Raw genomic sequence first — 7547 nt, 5'->3', positions numbered from 1 at the left:
AGAGAGTTTATCAGACAAACAAGAAATAGACCTCATTTTATAAAAAGGCATGTGTCCTAGTCTTTGATGCCAAAATACATCAGTTTTATTGCCATTATTGGAGGAAATAGAAGAAGCACTATGATCTTCCAAAGTAGGAACAAAAATAGAATTACTAACACAAATAGAAACAGGGTTGACAATGAAAATATGGGAATTACACATATTTACATGAATGCAAGAACTAATTGTAGGAGAATTAGAGCAAGATACTGGAGCTGGTGAAGCATCAGGATGCAGAAAGTACAACCCTTTTACGGCTTTACCAAATTCCAATGGCCTCTTCAGAGAAGAGGCCTGTAGAAAACAGGCAGATTTTGTAAGAATTGCATAACAATCAAGTTGAATAAGCAATTTGTGAATGGAAATTAGACTAAATTGAAAAGAGGGTACAAGAAGTACATTGTGTAAAGTAATATCATGTCTTAAATGTAAAGAACCAATAGATATAACTTTCACTTTGTACCCATTAGGTAGAGTAATTAGAAAGGGAGCAGGTAAAGGTTGTAGGTTGTGAAGAAAATATTTATGTGGTGTCATGTGATTTGTTGCACCTGAGTCTAAAATCCAAATATTTACATCTAACTGTGATAAGCCACATACATGAAACTCAGAACTACTAACTACAGAACAACATATACCTGCAAAGTTGGCATAAGCAGCATTTTCACCAAAAAGGCTCTCAGAGTTGAAACTAGTAGGGACCGGAGGAGCTGTGATATGAGCCTGCTGAATCAAGGACATGATTTGCTGATATTGTTCCTTAGTGAAACCATGAGGTGAAGAAGATGAACTCCCAAGTTGAGTTGGAACATCTGCACTCTGAACACATGAAGTTGAACCCTTCTTATTCTTGGTAAACTTAAAGTCTTGAGAAAATCCATGTAACCTGTAGCATTTATCAACTGTATGCCCAGTCTTCTTACAGTATTTGCATGAAATAGTTGATAAGGGTTGCCTCTTGGGCTCAAATTGAACCTTTTGAAGGAAGTTCCTATTGTGAGACCCTTGACTGACTAAGGTAGAGAATGATGCAGAATCATTGGAGAAACTAGGAACATGAGATGAACTCTCCTTCTGATGTTCATCATGTTGAAGCATAGAGTATGCTCTACTGATTGATGGCATGGGGGACATCATCATGATGTTAGACTTACAGGAGGAATAAGTGTCATTTAAACCACTGAGAAATTAGAATAGTCGTTGATCTTCTAGAAGTTTAGGTAAAGCACCACAGGTGCAAGTTGGTCATACATAAGCAGCATTTAACTCATCCCACAAACCTTTCATCCTAGTAAAATATGTAGCTATATCTCAGAATCCCTGAGTTGTTGTACTTATCTCCTTTTGGATTTGTATATACTTTGATCCATTAGACTGACCAAATCGTTCATTAACGTCTGTCCATATGTCTTTAGCCGTGTTAAATTCTATGAGACTAACAGAAATATCTCTGGTTAAGGAGTTAGTCATCCAAGCAATTAGCATGTCATTACATCTTTCCCAAGTAGGGTAATAAGGGGAATCAGTCTCTGGTTGGGGGTTCCTTCCAGTAATAACTCCAAGTTTGTTTTTAGCTGACAAAGCAACAAGCATATTTTTTTTTCAAGCAACAAAACCCCGACCATCAAACGGAGGAGAGACTAACGGAGTATTAGGATTATCGGATGGATGAATGTAAAAGAAATGAGAGTGATCAACGGAGAATACAGTGAAACCATCAAAACTTGACGGAGGAGATGCATGCGCAATACCAGACACAGATGTTGGAATGGTACCCATCACAATTACAGGATACAAAATATGAAGCAATAATTTCTACTATACTGAGCAAAATCCCCAAATCGCTATCGTACAAGAGATAACTAGGTCAAGTGAGAATTTTTACCGTAAAACTGCAATTCACCACGCTACTCTAGCAATTGATATCTAAATTGAACTGAATCGAGGCTGAAATCCAAAAAAAATTTTCACTTTTCAGAAGAAAACTTGGAAAACCTAATTTTCCACCAAATAAGAATTCCACCGGAGAAGATTATTGAGGGTACCATCGATCGATCTCGAACAGTGAGAGCTACGTATACACTGGCTCTGATACCATGTTGATATACAAAATTGGCAGATCGTCATTAAAACTTATGAGCTAGAACCCTAAATTCGGGTGAGAGAGAATGAACGAAAGAAACGAAGAACTTTTCTTATTTCAGATATGACCAAGACCAATTACAAAAATCAGTTTTCTAGAATGTTCACTATATATATGTACAAGTTTAGTGGCTAAACTATAAATTGTGTTGTAAATGTAACTAAGGGTTGGGCTTGTTCTCTAAGACATTCACTTGGGCCTGAGTAATGAGTAAGGCTTCAGATGAGCCCACGTTTACAAAGTATGGCAGAAAATAGTTGTTGTGCTGATTTGTTCAACTTTTCAATTGTTGTATAAGCTGAAGTAAGAGATACTCTTAGTATGACAGAAGAATAGATGTTTGTGCTAATTCATTCAACTTTTCAATTGCTCTATAAGCTGAAGTAAAAGATACTAAGAAAGCTTGTGGGGATTCTAACTAATTTTATAAATTTTGTTAACATAAATATTATCCTTATATTATTATGCATTGTTGTCTCTATGTTTAGTCACATGGAACTTGGCAAAAGAGAACTGCCACGCTGGAAATAGTATTCAGTTTGTTGCTGGAGCGTTTCCCCTCAATTTTAATTATACAAGGACATGAGCTCGAATATGTTGAGCTGAGTAATTCCGCCCAATCATAAGCATTATAGCTTTATGTCTTACTTACACAAATTACATTATTCTTCAAACAAAGGAAATTGAATTTGTGATATCTCTAGCTATTGTTCATGTTGGGTTCGGGATCACCTACTAGTATTATTTTTATTTTTATTATATAGAAATGAACAAGGTGTACGAACACCGCATCAAAAAGTTATACAGAAAGCAATAAAAATTGTACAGTAAACTTGGGTGACACGTGTTGTTAAATGTGCGACACCTTGCTTGGAACCCATTTTCTTTTCTACAGTTTCTCGCTTTAATTTCTCTCTCTGTCATACTTCTCTTTTCTCCTCTTTCTCAATTTTTAGTTGGGTTGCTTTTCTTTTGCTGTACTTTCTTTGTTTGTAATCGCCATTTCTTTTGGGTCTATTATACAAACTTTTTACTGCATTATGCACCTAAGATGTTTGATAGTATGCCAAAGTAACTGAACAATATTCTATTTCTTTGTTTTTTTCACAGATTTTCTACAAAATGCTCCTCTGTCAGTCAACAATCCAAAGGGTACATTACTTACTTCTACTGGACAGAATTAGCGAATAATGTGTTTTAGTTAATGTAATTTCTGATACCTCATCTAACATTGCATGTGATAGATTGCCATTTTTGTTCCATTTGAAATTCTAGGAGGTATCGAAATTTTCTGGTGGTAGGAAATATCTACTTTACATTTTATTTCTCTGATTGTGTTGGTTTTTGTACCAAGTCTTGCTTACTTTGAGATTTATATCCTTTTGTACATCATCTATGTTTTCCTTTTATAAATTAAATTTGTTAGAATAAGGAGTTGCTTGGTCTCCATTGTGATTTTGCTGTACCCGTTTAATGAAGCACCTAAAGTGTTTGATAACATGCTTGAAGCAATTGAAACTACTTTTATTGCTCTGATTTTCTACAACATACTCCTATATATGTAATGGAATATTACTTATTTCTAGATAGCATTGGTGAATAATATGTGTGCTATATATGGTTGTGTTCAAGAAATACATTTGAGACGTCTATCAATTGTTTGGATATGTTTCAATTGCTACTATTAATCTAATTTTCTGTCATCAAAAAATTAGGGATAATGTGTAGTTTTTTAGACTTAAACCAAAATGTAAATATTACTTAACAAAATAAAAAATTGCTTGGAACAAGAATGTTGACAAACAAAGACACTGCATTGCATAGAGCTGAAAATGACTCGGGATCAATGACTTGTTGATAAGAATATGACACCGCGTACTAGATTGCACAAAATGTAGCCGAAAATAAAACAATCAATTTTGTTGCAACTGCAAGCTAAAAGAGTTGAATCAAAAAGTTGCGGCTGTTACATCATACAAGTACTGCACTATCTTCTTCAGAGATCGACATCCAACCTGGAAAACGAAGTATTCTTACAATTACTAATCCTCCGTTAGCTTCTGAGGAAGGTCACGAAAGTATAACTTTTTCGTCCTTATCAGAGACATTACTACTATACATGTGCATAATGTCGTATGTGTATATATAGGTGTATTTTGATGCATATCTTGATCTACTATCATTTAAGTTACTTTTGCTTTTTATTTAATAGGTTCTGCAGCTACAAATACAAATGATTCCTTCTCTATCTTTGATGTAGGTGAGTCCACAAATACTTCAAAATTCCGAATATACTAATTGGCTAACTCATTTAAGTTATACATGTCTATACATTTACTATTCCATTGCCTTGATCAACATCAGGTAGATGTGATTCAGAAATTCTCCAATTCCAGTAGTTTCTACAAATAGAGGTATGTATCTATCTAATGTAAAGTTTTTTAGAATTAAACCAAATTGTAAAAATTACTTAACAAAATAAAAAATTGCTTGGAACTGGAGTGTCAACAAGCAAAGACACTGGATTGCATAGATTACGGTATACTGAGGAACAACGACTTGCTGATAGAAATATGTGACGTCGTATTAGATATGCACAAATGTCGTCGGAGATCGTCAGAGAGAAAACAATCATTTTATTGCAACTGCAAGCTAAAAGAGCTAACTTAAAAAGCCAGCGACTTTCTCATCATACCAGTAATGTACTAATTTCTAGGTATGTAATATTTTAGATTCCAAATGAAGTTCATTTGTATATGAATATTTGGCATCTTTTTGGGTCTTCATTAAGCATTCATGTGGCCTCTTTCACAAAGTAAATTATGTTGCTTAACAAGAGCTGCTCAACTTCATACCAATTGCTTAGGATGCTGTGCTGCTTGTCTTATTTTATTCCAACAGAGGTAAGGGAGTTAAGTGAGTTATGTCATTTTTGTTTTTCAAATGAACTTAGGTTACTTTACACTTTCATTTTTATTTTTATGTTGTCTTTCTTCTTTACCAAGTTCCACTTCTTGCCGAGTTTGACCAGATAAAAGGTTATCATATAGTTGTACTACTGTGTCACATTTACCTTTTTTCGGTTAGTTTGGTCTAAAAAGATTTTCCCTCAAGTGTTTCCATGGTACTAAATGTTTAGTAGAAAAGATTGTCGTTCTTGAAGGCACTGTAGGAGGAATGGTTTTAAACATTTATTCGGTTCAATATATCAAAAATATCATGTTTGCCATGATAGTTCACTTCTACTTCTCAATTTAGAACATAATTTCATAATTTAGTGCAGTATCAAGACAGTTTTCATAATTTATTGATTTTGGTCGTTTTTGCTTCTGAAGCCTTAGGTTGTTAATCTATTGTAAAAGGGCAGCCCGTGCACTAAGCTCCCGCTATGTGCGGGGTCCGGAAAAGGATCGGACGTGATGATCAGTTATTAAGGTTCCAATCTCAATATTGAGGGCAGAAATCGACCAAGATGTCATCAGAGAGAGATTGTCAAGCAATTCGAGATGGTCTTAAATGTTAAGCTGGAGGTAGGAAGTTTTACATGCTTATGCTTTTCACAAATTACACTTGTCAATGTTACTTTAAAACCTCTCTATTGGTGATCATAAGCTGCATGTAGTCCAATTTCAGTCACCACATCACTAATCCCTGTTTAAAACTTTCATGAACTTGAAAGAAGCGGAATCAGTAATTTGCTTACTTATGTATATATTAGAAAAAAATATTAATAGTGAAAGATTATAATAGCCTTAATTTCGAGTTCCAAAAAAGAGCAAAGATTTTACTAATAGCTTTTCTTAAAGTTTATGCTTGAAAGAGTAAATTGTTCTCTTTTCTATTTTATGTATATTATTATTAGCAGTAAGTTGACTGGCATCATGTTTGCATTGTTACTGTATTCTCATTAGCTACAAATAAGGTCTCATTGGGTTTCGCAACAATGGTGTGTCTTACTACTCCTTTGTTTACTATAGTACCGGGTCTATGTACTGTCTATCGCGTTTGCTTTGCATCTACTTTCTCATTTCCATGATGTTATTTTTCCTATGGTTTCTATTGGTGATACTGATATTGTCTCTTTTTGTCTTCTTGAGCCGAGAGTCTTTCAGAAACAGCGTCTCTACTCATTCGGGGTAGGGGTAAGGTTTGCGTACACACTACCCTCTCCAGAATCCACTAGTGGGATTTCACTGGGTCGTCGTTGTTGTTGTTTGGGTTTCGCAACAAAAATGTAGATGCCTCAACTTTGACCGCCATGCGTACCTCTTGGGTATTGTCTGTCTTCACGGACAATATATAATTACTTTTGGGAGAAAAAGAGTTAGCTGCTTCACAACATACCAAAGACTGAAAAACACCTTTTACAAGGACGGGGTGATATTATATCATTTACAACTTTTTTACAGGTTGGTCACTTGAAAATGTTAGTCGTCGTAACTCAAGTATTACTTCACTCTAAACCATGTGTTGCAGCAGCACCATCAGGTCTTCCGTCAAGGTATTAAATGGTTCATACATTGTTGAGTCGAACAAGGTATGCAATAACAACCTACAAAACTAGACAACTTGATCACAAACTGGGCAACTGTGAAGTACAACAGGCAGATGAGGAGACAACCTTACAGTAACAAGCAACAAGTTAAAAAATATGCAACTGAAGCTTTGGATTACTTGTTGTTTGGTTACAATTCTTATGTCATTTCTTTGCACATATTGGTGAGAAAACAAACATATTATTCTTATATAAAACTCTTTTGATTATGATTACTTATTTTGACTTTACGAACACAAAAACAATGTTGTCGGGCCCGTGCTAATATTGGTTCCTCTTGATATATATATATATATATATATATATATATATATATATATATCAAGGAAGCTAGTAGCTAAAGAGTGACTAGTAATAATCACATTGCCATAATATTTTGGCATAATCACAATAGGTACGCGATCAGTGATCATTCATGCCATAATAATGAAATTATTTTCTTATTTCATCTCAAACCTCCTTCTAGAGGTGAGTGCGGTATATTCACTGCCGCTAGCACGTTCATATTCTTCCAAAAATGAATATGTATTCATAAATCACATGTTGTCATATTCACATCATGAATGGACCATAATCATCTATATATGTGTTTTACAAACTCTTGTCAAATCGATGACAAATATTACTTTTACAGAGTGAAGGATTATTTTGAGAATCATTATTATTCTCATTGCCACAATGATGACGATTATAATTTCGTTTATTGCCACGTCCACATCCATTGATACTTTTACGGTAATAATTTTATCTTCTTTTAGACTTATTACATATTACTACCACATTCTCTTAAGGAAATGAGAATGAAGC

At 34.5% G+C, this 7547-nt stretch overlaps 1 long non-coding RNA gene across 7 annotated transcripts; it reads left to right on the top strand.

Moving 5' to 3' along the window:
• Positions 1-2519: 2519 nt before the first annotated feature.
• LOC107806434 (uncharacterized) lies at positions 2520-6955 on the top strand. Of its 7 annotated transcripts, none has more exons than XR_001652666.2 (4): positions 2520-3041; positions 3296-3337; positions 4398-4445; positions 4550-6955. It is a non-coding gene; the product is annotated as an uncharacterized LOC107806434 (long non-coding RNA). The 7 variants fall into 7 exon arrangements; XR_001652668.2 differs by lacking the exon at positions 2520-3041 and having other exon boundaries at positions 3052-3337; positions 4550-4599; positions 4776-6955; XR_001652669.2 differs by lacking the exon at positions 2520-3041 and having other exon boundaries at positions 3052-3337; positions 4550-4901; positions 5521-6955.
• Positions 6956-7547: the final 592 nt, after the last annotated feature.

The sequence above is a fragment of the Nicotiana tabacum genome, chromosome 15 (genome assembly GCF_000715075.1).
Source record: "Nicotiana tabacum cultivar K326 chromosome 15, ASM71507v2, whole genome shotgun sequence".
Taxonomy (NCBI): domain Eukaryota; kingdom Viridiplantae; phylum Streptophyta; class Magnoliopsida; order Solanales; family Solanaceae; genus Nicotiana; species Nicotiana tabacum.
Note: the sequence above shows the minus strand (reverse complement) of the source record. Positions and strands in the feature narration are given on the sequence as shown.